Source organism: Cavia porcellus, unplaced genomic scaffold (assembly GCF_034190915.1).
Source record: "Cavia porcellus strain 051 isolate PalLab524CR breed Dunkin Hartley unplaced genomic scaffold, mCavPor4.1 scaffold_35, whole genome shotgun sequence".
In the NCBI taxonomy this organism is placed as follows: Eukaryota; Metazoa; Chordata; class Mammalia; order Rodentia; family Caviidae; genus Cavia; species Cavia porcellus.
Window position 1 is genome coordinate 3119026 of NW_026947518.1, and position 13011 is coordinate 3132036.

The window sequence follows — 13011 nt, forward strand, 5'->3', positions numbered from 1 at the left end:
CTGTATTCTTTCTTTCTTTCTTTCTTTTTTTTTTTTTTTTTGGTTGAGCAGGTTAAATTTTTTTCTTTGGGTACAGCTCATTTTGCTTTTCTCATTGTACTTATACACTGAGTCATTTTCCATTTTCCTGGCTCAAATACAAGGCACTAGTGAAATGTAGGGCTCAAGATTGTATGATTTATGCCAAGCTACAACACACCTAGGATACAGTGCTAAGCCTTAATATTTTCTAGGTAAAAACACACATAATATTTGACTATTTCAATATTTGTGATGTTCAGCATTATAATAAAGCCTGATCTAGAGTCATGAAATGCTAAACTCACCAGGTCTCCCATTATCTTCCACTGGTCTTTTCACTCATCTTCCATAAATACTCTCTTAATTCATAATACTGGTGCTCAAATTTGACACATATTCCTAGCTGTGATGTCTCCCATTTTTGCAGTAGTGTAGTCTGTTATCCTCAGACCATAAGAGATAGAAACATGTCTTCTGATTCTGTACACTCCAATGGTATTATGTGTTAATTTGGACACTTTTCCTTTAAGGAAATGACAGTTAATGAATACACGTGTATCTCATGACTGTTTCCTCATCTTTCAAATAACACCAGGAATTCTTTCAGGCATCAGTTGCAAACCTGTAATCCCAGGAGTGGGAACGCTGAGGTAGGATTACCAGTGTGAATTTACTGGACTAAGATGTGAGTCCACAGTCAGCCTGAACTCCATAGGGAAACCCTGTCTCAAACAAATAGGAAAAAAAGTATCTATTATTGCTGATATCCTTGAGAAGAAGAACTCAATAGTTTGAAACTCTTAGGATCATACCTTTTAGGATACATCAAGTGAGTATAAAAACCAATAAGACTATGTGTAAGGATATGGAAAACTCAAGAACTATCATATTGCAGACTCTTATACAGATTTAATGCAATGCCCATCCAAATACTATTAGTATAGCTCACAAATATAGAGAAAACTTTTATAAAATTCATTTGGAAATAGAAAATGAAAGGTTTGGCCCAGACAGGACACTGTAGCCAGGAAAGCCACAACCGGAAGCAGGAAGCCCCATCTTGCCCTGCCCCTAGGAAGTTACCTGTGAGGCCATCTTCCCGCCCCTGGGAATTTACATATGGCGCCAAACCTAGGACCAATGGGCTACCTGTGTATCCCTAATCCCCGCATTAGGTTCCACCCCAAACCGAGGCTATTTACAGGCCCCCACGCCGCGTGTCCGCCGGAGAGATCGCCGGACGCCAGCGGTGGGGTGCCGGTCATCTCTCTCCGTGTTCTCAGAATAAAGGCCACTTTTTATTTTATATTTCTCATCTTTTGTTAATATTTTTCATCTTTTGGAAATAACTCTATCAGAAAAGATCTAGAATACCAAAGACATTCCTGGGCAACAGAGGCAAGTCACGAGGCATCACAATTCTTCACTTGCTATAATACTAGAAAGCTACTCTCACAAAATCACTGGAGTCCTGGCAGAAAAACACACCCAGTAATCTATCAAACAGACTGGAGTTGGAGACACAACTACAAACACACTCTGCTACCTTGTCTTTGACAGATACTGCATTAGCTAGAATTGTTATATCTTCTTGAGTCAGCTTTGGCAATTCATATGAATCTAGGAATTGATTCATTTCTATGTTATGCAACCTAGGGAAGAATGAGTTTTTGAAGTAGATACTGATGATCTTCTTGATTTTCACACGATCTGTAGTTATCTTACTGTTTTCATTCCTCAATGAATGGTTTTGAGTGGTTCTTTTCTTCTTTTGATGTGGTTGGCTAAAGGTTTATCAATTTTATTTATTCTTTCAATGAACCCACTCTTTGATTCATTAAATCTTTTTATTGTTTTTATGTTCTGCACTGCATTACTTTCTTCTCTGATCACTATAGTTGCCTCACTTTTATTGGCTTTGGGGTTTTCATGCCATTTTTTTTTCTGGAAGTGTGAGGCGCAACAGTATATCTTTATTTATGCTCTTTCTATTCCCTGAAGAGAAATTTGAGTACTATTAATTTCCCACTTTGAAGTGCTTTCATTGAATCCCATGAGAACCAAGGTTTGCATCTATATTTTTGTTGTGTTGTAGATACTTTCAGGTTTCTTCCTTTATTTCATCTGTAACCTATTGATTGTTTGGCAGAGTGTTGTTTAAATTCCATATATTTATGAAGTTTTTGTACCTTCTTTTACAATTATTTCCCAATTGTATGGCACTATGGTCAGGTAAAATGCATGGGGTAAGTTCAGTTTCTTTGCATTTACTTCAGCATGTTCTGTGGACTAGTTTATATGGCATGTTTTAGAGGACCTCCCCTGCACAGCTGAGAAGAATGTTTATTCTGGATATGTTGGGTCACATACTTGGTAAACATCTATTCAGTTCATTTGTTAACAGATTCAATTCTACTTTCTTATTTGTTTGCTGATTATTAGTCTCAATCACGTATTTATGATAGTGTGATATTAAAGTCTCTTGGGTCAATTGTGTTATTTTTTGCTTGCATTTTTTTCATGTATTTTAACAATTGCCTTATCTTGTTGGCTGCTCTTGTATTAGATGCACACATATTTATGATTGCTATCTTATTCTTTTAAAAACTTTCCATTAACATGTATGCAGTGAGGCTCTTTATCTTTTTGGTCATTCTTGGTTTGAAGTTCATATTGTCTGCAAAGAGAATAGCTACTCCTGCTTTTTTCTGGGCCTCTGTTGCATGGAAGATTGTTTTCTGTCCTTTGCCTTTCAGTCTCTGAATTTCATTTTGAATTAAACATTTTTTTCTTTATACAGCATATTTTTGTATCTTGTTTCTTGATCCATTTCAGCCATCTATTTCTTTTGGTTGATGAGGTATGACCATTAACAATGATATGTATTGGGTTGTCTTTGTTGTAATATTGTTCTGCTGTTGATTCTGTGCTTTTCTCCTCTGTTTAATTACTTGTCCTGCCTGGTTGTTTCTGTGCTTTTCTTGGAATGGTGGCCATTTTTACCTCTCTCTAGTATAACTTTCATTACTTTTTCTACGGTCAGTTTTGCAGTCATATATTTCTTCAGTTTTTCTTTGTCATGGAAGTATCTTACATTTCCATTAATTTTGAAAGTTTTGCAGGATACATCAATCTGGATTGGATGTTCTTTCCTTTCAAGACTTGTACTTCTGTCCAATTTCAGGACTTGTTCTTCTGTTTCAACTACAGCTTTCTTCTTTACTTGGATATTTGTGTTGAGAAGACTGAGGTAAGTTCATGAAAAAAATTAAGGAATCAAAGCATACAAATTGATAAATTTGTAATTTGATTAATAGAGTTCAGGACCACTCATATAGATTACCTGCCAAATTCAGATTCCAAACAAGTGGCTGAACTGGAGACTTACAAAGCTTTTAAACAGAGAACCACAAAGTGACATCCTATTGGAAACAATTGAGCTAGAATCTTACATTAATTTTTAGTTGACACCTGTATCATGTTTCTTTTGTTGAGCAGGGTAATTTTTCTCCAGGTGATGCAGCTCATTCTACTTTTCTCACAGGACTTGTACTCTAAGTCATTTTCCATTCTCTTGGGCTAAATATAGGCCACCAGTTAAAAGCAGGGCTCAAGATGATGTCAGTTATGCCAAGCTACAACAAAGATTGCTAAGAATTTGATGTGCTTTCAATTCTAAGTGATCTGTGAATTTTCCTTAACAGCATTTTATACTGTGATCTTGTGCTGTATTTCTGGAATCTTGAATATAATATATCTTGGTGTAGTTTTATTTTGGTTACATCTGTTTGGAGTTCTATATGCTTCACTTATTTGTATGGCAAGTTCTTTAATCATTCTTGGGAAGTTTTATTCCATTATTTTGTGAAGTTTTTTTTTTTTTAATTATGGTATTTGTGTTGTCTCTGGCTTTCTCATTGACCCCAATTAATCTCATGCAATTCTTCTTTGATGCATTTTGTACCTGTTGGATTGATCTCTCATAGTCCCTTGCTACTTTTAAGATAGCATTGTTTTCATGACAACTAGCTACAATTTTGTCTTCAAGATCTGAAATTCTAAACCTCTATTTTGTTCAGTCTGTGCATATAATTTTAATCTCATTGGTTTTATATATCTCTTATGTAGCATTGAACTTGTTGAACTCTTGTTTGGATCTCTTTCATGTATTCCATTTCTTTGCTATGTTGGGCAACCTTTGTTTTTCATTGTTTTCCTATGTTCATCTATTCTTTTATTTGTGTGTTCTCTAATATATTTGACTTAAAGTATGTTTTTGTATCTGAAAGATTTTCCCAGTAAAATTTTCCACTTTTTTTCAATTCTGGGTGATCAATGCAAACAATTTTGAGAACAGTCTCTAGTTAATGGGTTGCACTGTCATGCACCACATAGGATCTAATATGCATTCTGCATAATAAATAAACCATGTGCCTATCTTCAGTGTAATCAATATACACTACAAAGAAGTGTATATTGCATCAGGCAAGGGGTCCTTCAGGCAAATGCAGGCTCAAGAACAAAGCATCAACTGTCCTCAAGTTAAGACCTCGGTAATGGAGTTTCTGGGACCAATCTTTCTATCATAGGAACATGCACATTTATACTTTGCTGTATGTACAGCCTAACAGAGATATGTGGAGATCTCACTGTGTGCTGACTGCCCCAAATCCCCAGAAGCAGCCCACTCTTTTGGAGACAAGTGAATCCACACCGCCAATATCTGGTGATGACTGAGTCATGGAACAGAAAGTGAAAACAAAAAGCAGGCTAATCTTCTGGAGGAGCCCTCAGTCTGGGTCCAATGTCCTGCCTTTGTAGATCTGTTCAGATCACTGATTCTAGCAAACTGTTCAAAACTGCTGTCTCCTCTCTGACCACAGGCTACAGGCTCAGAAGTGGATGTAACAGTGACAGCTGAAGGTGCCCCTGCCCCTCCGTAGCTGCTGTCTTGGAGGACAAAGCCACTTGTCCTCCTCCACCTCCTTCCCTGCCTCTCCCACCCAGCTTTGAAGGCTGAGCTGCTACCAGACTGTCTGGATGGAGATGCTTAGCAGGGCCTTGAACATATATTTATGTGGCACACAGCTTCTGAGTAACTTATCACAGGAAGGAAATTTAGAGTAAAAAGTGACATCTGAGTGGCAGGGATCTTGCTCTGTACATCATGACTCCACCATCAATGTGGTGGTGATCAAAACACATAGGGTTCTTGCCACAGTCCACAGCTTTTCACAACACAGAAGCCCTATTGCTGGTGGTACAGGTGCTTGCCTCACACCAGCACAGTGGCCTACAACCTCATTGTGCAGCTGGACTTGGGAAATCAATTCTGCTGTAATTCAGGTGAGAACACAATGGAAGCCTGGCAACTAGGTGACCAAAACAAAATAAGAATTGATGGTAGCCATACCCTGAGGCTGGTCACTGAGACAAAGTCACATTGTACACAAGTGAGCCTTCCGCCTGTCTCCTGTCCAGGTGCTATCCAGCTCCTGAGGGGCCCAGAGCCATGTGATTAGAAGGCTGACCACACTGCCACACCTTATAATACCTTCCATTGCTCTTAGAACAGGAACGAAATGCATGAGCCCAGGGGGCAAGAATTTGCATGCAGACACATTTGGGCTGGGGCACACTTATTTGCCTTTATTCCAAAGTGTAGTACAGATCTGAGGGCCCTGCTTCACGGTCTGGTATACCCAGCCTTTGTTCCCTGAGCAGATACAATTCTGCCCATATCATATGAGCCATTTCAAAGATACTGTATCTACCTGGATTCTGCCAGGCAGGAGCACCTGCATTTGTCTCCCCACATATCCAGGAACACATGCATCACACAGGGACCCAAACCTTAGGTCAGGTTGATCTTGATCCCCCAGTTCTGACCAGCATGTCCTGAGGAGAACTCTAGAGCTTAGAGCCAAGAATAGAATTCCTGGTAGCCTCAGTCCCACGTTGTGAATCAAGGACAACACATTTTGGTTCTAGTTTGTTGTGGGTGACAACAAATCAGCCATACCTGTGGGTACTGGATTCTCTCTTCTGGGGGAGTGCAGAGCAGCTCGCAGTCCAGCCAGGGCTAGCCCAAGCCCAGATGTGTGCTCTTGAGAGGAGAAGGGTGCATAAGAGGAGGATGGAGGGATACCTGGGGAAAGAGAGAATGGAAGCTGGAAGAAGAAGGCTAAGAAGTCCCTGAGCTGCACAATGGCTGGCACTTGATTTTGTCACCCACCATACCTTTTGGCTGATAGCACCAAACTGCACCAGCTATATTTTGGGCAGCTACACATGCAGTGGCTCCTCTTGTGGCTCCACTGAAAGGTTCAGAGAAGACTGGGGTGGACAAGGAAGGACCTGGTTGGACAATGTCAAGCAGTCACACAATCTGTGTTGTGCAAATTCACTGCCAGACAGAGATAATGTCCACTGCCACACTGACCAAGAAATAGCAGGCCAGGAACTCCCTTGTTCAATGCAAGAGGCCCATCCTGAAGCCCTTACAGGCACTGGGGTCCACACATCAGAGAAGGGCTGCCCATCTCTGTGGTTTCCACAGAACCTGCTCCTGCCCTTGTTTTGTGCTCTCCCTCATGGTGCTCAGCTCCCACATGGTGCCACACAGAGGGGCCTGGATTTTTCCATGCTACCTGGCACTGATCCTGTGCTTCAGCTTGCTGTGCACAGTACCAGTTCAAGTGACTCCCCTCAGGCTCAGGGAGTAAGGGAGGCCACACTCTGAGTTATATTGCTGCCATGTGTGAAAGTGGGGCCAAGAGATGCTATTGCCCTGGACTTTAAGCCCGGGAATGATGCCCATCAGAAGGTGGTCAGAGCAGCAAACAGGGAAACGTCACATCTGCTGCTTGGAGAACCATATTCCAGTCCAGGTCAGGACAGCTGAGAACCTCAGTAACCTGTGCGGCACAGTGGCAGGATGGAAGTGAGGCAAATGTCATCACAGGGCTTAGGAAATGATGCCAGGGAAGAAGAATGAAACTCAGTCTCCTCTCAAAAGCTGTAATCACCAGGGGTTTGGGTTTAGTTAGTCATCAATGCCATGGATCAGGGCACAAGGCGTTCGGGTTTGTTCACAGTGTCTGAGGTATGACAGTCCTTGCAGGCACTTGGTAACAATGACCAAAGAGGATGAAGTTGCCTCGATGGACAATTCAGTCAAGAACAACCTCCAACCCTCCCACTTTACTGGTGGCCCAGGAGGAGACATACCCAAAACACTTAGCTGCTATGCAGGAGGGGGTAGGGTTAAGTATTCATTCTTTGGGAAGGTGAGGGTTAAGGAAAATACTACTAGTAACTGCAAACACCCCTTTAAATTGTTTACTTATTTCAGATGACATCCTCAAGGTAATGAGAACCACAGAAGTCATTGCTTTAGGCTGAGGACTTCACTCAGCAGCTTCAGCACCTGCTTAGAAAATGCAATGTTGTGAGTTTAATCCATGCTACTGAAAAAACCAAAAAATGAGAAATTACTTTAAACCAACCAAAAGAGCACACACACACACACACACACACACACACACACTTGTAAGTCATCTAGAGTAAACAGTTTTTGTTACAATCACCGTATGAAACTTGCACAGTTGTGCACAGCAACAATTCCCATACTGTAGGAATCTGAGACAGGAATATCAGAAGTTCAATCCTAGGCTGAAGAATACGGAAAGTCAAAAAAAATGGAGAGAGAGTGAGACAGAGACAGAGACAGAGTTAGAAAGAGCAAGGAAGGAAGCAAGACTCATAAGGCCATGAATTCAATCGCCAGTGAATGAGAGAGAGAGAGAAAGAGAGAGAGAGAGAGAGAGAGAGAGAGAGAAGTTAAACAGAAAAAAGCTATGCACACATTATAATACCCAAATCTCTACTCAGAAGTGTTCTAATCCACCGTTTGTTTAGTTTAATTTTGTCTTTTTGAAACAAGGTCTCACTTAGCAGTTCAGGCTAGACTTGAGCTCACTGTGTAGCCTAGGTTGGTCTGAAACTTTCAAGAATCCGGACTCAGCCTCTTGAGTGCTGGGATTGCAGGTGTGCACCACCATGCCCTGCTTCCACTATTTTTTTTTAAACACAGGCTTCAGAAAGGTTTGCTAGAGGGAGACACACAATGCACTCAAGCGTGGAATGTGGGTGCTCAAGAGATGAGGCACCTAATCCACCAATTTTGATGCACAGTGCACAATGCAGCATGATCTATAATGTGATTCCAGGAGAACAAGAAAGTGTCTCCCTCTAGAGGTGAGGACCAGTCCTCCCCATATGGGTATGATAGGTCTCTCCAGTACAATCCAGCTGCCCTTGCATTGGGGAGGCAGTTTTGACACTTACCTCAGCAGCTCTCTTCAATTGCCAATAGTCATGAATCTGTCTTCACTCTGCTATTCTCTGGCAGTGTATGCTTTTGGCATTGAACACTGCAGGGTGCACCCCCAACGCTGTTCTTTTAGTAGTTATGGAACAGTGTCAGCAAAACAAAGGGCCCAGAGATAGGGACTACTGAACATTTATCATGATTGTCAAGACTCTTTTGAGAGATGAGCCTTCCATAATCCTGCCTCTTGGGCTGGGGGCAATGAACCAACCAGGTTGATGGCCGGGTGCAAGGAAGGCAACTGGCAGCCTGAATTTCTGAAAATCCAGGCAGATGCCAACCAATGATGATTCTGCTCTCAGTCAAATACTTACCAGTCAGGAGGTCATTTAACCACTAGTCCATGAAATTAGTGCCCTCTGGAAGAGCATGGGGTGGGATGCAGCTGCCTCCCTTGTCTGTGGCCTGAGGCTCACAGAACAGAAAGGGAGGTTCCCTGACATCTGCCAGGTCTCTCTGCCTGTCCATGGGAGCCTGGCAGGAAGTGAAAGGGTGCAGAGTAACCTCCCTGGGCACACACTCTACCTCCCTCCCAAACCTTGACCACATACTGGAATCCACAGTATCTTGTGCCTGGGACCCACCACACCCTGCCTGACATGGGGTTCATGCTCCAGGTGAAAGAATATGGTCCCCTAGGGTATGGTTCCCAATGAGCCCAGCTTCCATAGATGCCTCTGCCTTTTGGGGCCCAGGTTCACCCCTCCCCTGTTGGAATCTTCATTAAGTGCTGCTCTGTTATTCTGAGACTGTGAGGCAGCTTCAACACAGACAGTCATGGCCTTGGCCATGACCAAGTGCTAGGTCAAAGGTTTGAGCAGCCATAGAGAGCACAGGTTGAGAGAATCACATGCAGTGTCTGGGTCACTGACCCCAACACTCTATTCTGTGCACCCAGGAGGAGGGGGCTTCCTTCCTGTGTAGACAGAGCCTTGTGGTGGGGAAGAAGCCACTGCCCAGCCCCTGGCTGCAGACCACATCATAGTGTTCTCTTTTGCTCTGCACAGCTCCCATGGAGCATGAAGCTCACTCTCTGAATGGAATTTTCCCACTAATAATCAACACCAAACACATGGGGAGTCTGACTTTGACAGAAGCTTACTTTTTGGAGCTGAGCAGCCCTGAGCCTGGATTTTTTGGTGTGGGATTTCATCAGTCCAGGTTCACCATGATCTCACAGGTCAAAGGCCCCGTCTCAGACAGCACAAGGCTTGAAAGGTGGCCTGTGAGATACAAGTTCAAGTGCAGGTCTCTAATTACACAGGGCCAGCACTGCTCCTTTGGGTATCAGATGCGTAGTCTATAAGGGAAATGGGTTACACTCAGCTGAATTCAGCAATGTGAGCAAGAATTCCTGAGGCTGAGAGCATGGGAACATATAGCAGGCTGGGTCTCTTGTGTGCTGTCTTAGTTACTTTTCTCTTGCTGGTGAGGCAAAATAATAGACACCCAAATTTAAAAAGGGGAGGGTGTTTTAGTTCACAGTTTGGAGAGGTTTCAGTCCATTATCTGCTGGCTTCAAGACAGGGTGGGGCATGGCAAAGGGCAACAGTCCATGGCAGTGGAAAACAGTAAAAACAACAGGTGAGCACGGGAGAGGAAGTCTCCTTCCATCCCTTACAATGTAAGCAGGTAACAGCCCTAGGGCAGGTATGCCACAAACACCCTTAATCTCAGCATTAGACCATGAATCCATCACTAACGTAATTTCAGCAACTTTTGAAAAAACCATTCTCCTGTGACTACATGAGGCTTTGGGGGTACAACCAGACACAAAATGTAATGTGTGCAATATGTACTACCAGTGAGAGATGGTACAGCCTTCTGATCTGGCTCTAATGCAGAAACTTCAATCCAGAAGCTAGGGACTCACTGCTTAATTTCTAAAGAACCTTCCTGTGTACATAAGAAGCTCTGTTATCCAAGTGCTCACTCAGGTGGCCATGAGTCCCCAGCAGGAAACAGGTATAGAGATGGGGTTTTTTCAGGCCTCAGGTGCAAAGCAGAGGCCAGGCAACCCAGGTAGAGGGAGATTCACTAGGGCTCTGGAGGCTACCTGGGGGCTGATAAGTGAGCCTGAGCTGGTCTAGGCTTTGGGGAACCACAAGGTGAGAATAAATTCTAGATGGGGATGGGAAGGTGGGCGAGATCAGCTTCCAGAAGGATCAAGCCTGGCTTCCCCACCAGGCCAGCAAGCCCCAGGTGCTGCCTGAAAGGCTGCCTTGGGGAACTGTACTAAAGGACGTGGTTCATCACATGGCTGGTGGCTTCTGTGCTGTCACTAGATAGGTGAATCGTTTCCCAATTAGGCAATCCCAAAACAGACAAAGTGAGACCTCCTGGTTTACTGTACTGGCTGGCTGGTGGCTTTGAGGGCTTCCTGGATCATAAATGCTGGTGAACACCCCTTAGTGACTATCTGCTCTGTGGGCCTGGGTGTCCCTATCATCCCTACCATGGGGGAGCAGGGTTATGAAACAGGGCATGGCCCCTCCCAGCTCACTGTGCAGGGCAGACCCTGCAGCTCTATGTGCAGCCTGTGCTTCCAGAAGCTGCCATGTCTCTGTACGCTATACTCAGAACTCTGGGAGGCTGTAGGTGAGTCCTGATGGCCCCATTCTCTGCTTGTCTGAGATCTCAGAAGCTTCTTGCACACTACTAGTCACTGCACCAACAGTGCTGCCCCAGACATCAGCCTGGAGCTAGTCCCTGCAGGGCTGCAATCCACATACCTGTACCACAGTGGGGCCTCGCAATAACAACAGATGCCAGCAGGGGGAGAGAGTGAGCTAAGGGGATTCTGTAATGAGGCCCAAAGAGGACACAATATTCAGGGTCAGATTACATTTTCAGCAGTTCCCTAAAGAGTATTAAACACCATACCTGTGGTCTTGCCCCAAAGGAAACTGGGGTCTAATTCTTCAACTATCACCTCCTCTCTGCTCAGCCAACTCGTCCAGGTGTCAGGTCACTGTCCACACATTAGTGGGAGCATCAGAATAGGGGCATGGACACTAAGTCACTTCACCTGCTGTCATGATTTACTTCTGCTGTTTTAGTTCACTGTAACGCCTGGGCCCATTTATCCCTTTGGCACTGGTGTGACTGTGCTTCTACCCTGTCCCCAGCTCTGACACATCATCACACAGCAGGGGTGCACTCACCCAAAACCTAGGCCCTTGCTACTTTGTCCATGTTTCAGGGAAAATATCCAAGCCCCTCAGGTCAGAGGTTGAGGCCCCACTAACTAAATGGCATTGTACCAGGAGAGAGTGAACACAGCCACTCAGCCTTTCATGGCTAAGGAAACTGGACCCAATTTCTTCAGAAGCACCACAGGGATGTAGCCTGTGTGTCATCATTCACAGGTCCCCACTCCCACACCCAGGACAAGCCTGTTTTCTCATCTCCAGAATGTGTGATTGTCACAGGCCACATGGGATGATACTCTTCATGTAAGGAGCTAATGACTTATTTGCTCACAACTGATCTGAAAATTCTATTATTTCTAACTGCTACTTCTGAAATTTAACCTTTGAGTATCACTACAGCTTCCAACACTCACGGTGGGGCATGGCTGGGCCAGTAACTTCAGGCTTCCCACTGTCTCATCACAGACTGGAAATCAGTCAGTGGAGAACCTGGCAGTGGTCTGCACAGTGAGGGTGACACAGGCAAAAGGGCTGCACAGCCTGATGGAACCCCTGGAGCAGGCCTTTCTGTACACAGCTTTTCCTTTCCAGGTTGCTCAAGGGCCAAAATTTCCACCCCATAGGCCCCGATGATGGGAAGGAGAGTTTGCTCTCAGGTGCACAATGTGACTCAGCCACCTAGAGCTGAGTCTTTGAAATGCGCTTATATCTCTCAGCCTCAGTTCACTGAGAATTGAGAATTGCACCCAGTAGCAGTACAATTCTCAGAACAGTGAATTGCACCTAAGGCCAATCTTACAGGGTCCCTATGGAAAAAAATCGGGTTTCCAGGCAATTGCTGACCCCAGCCAAGGCTTTGTGGAAGCCTTGTTGAGTAGCCATGTTTATTCTCCATTGAGCTGCTCTCTCCATGGTAAAGGTTTGTTTCTCCTTCACTGATCCCTACACTGAATAAACATTCTCTCTTCATTGAAGAGGAGATGGAGAGTTGCTCTATGGGCTTTGGGATGTATTATTCAGAGACAGATTCTCTGGGGAGTGGCAGAGGCATCAGCCCCTTTTAGACATCAGGGCAGGAACCACTTGGTACCATGAGTACATGAATATACATAGAGCTACACCATGCCCAGACACTTTTCCAGGCACTGACCATGATCCAATGACCAGGAAATATGTATCTACCCCCTTCTTGACCCTCCACACTAGTGGGGGTACCCTGAATGGCAGATCATGTATCACTGAGATTATGGTACATGAGACCCCCTCTTGGCTTCCCTAGACAAGGATGCACAACAGTGGAGGAGGAGCCCAGAGGAAGCACAAAGTACTGGGTGGCAAGTCACTGCACAATCTAACAAATGAGGAAAGGTGGAACAGGACACATCCCTCTGTCCCCTCACTTCTCACATGTTTATGGAAGACAACCCCTGTTCCAGAGCAGACATT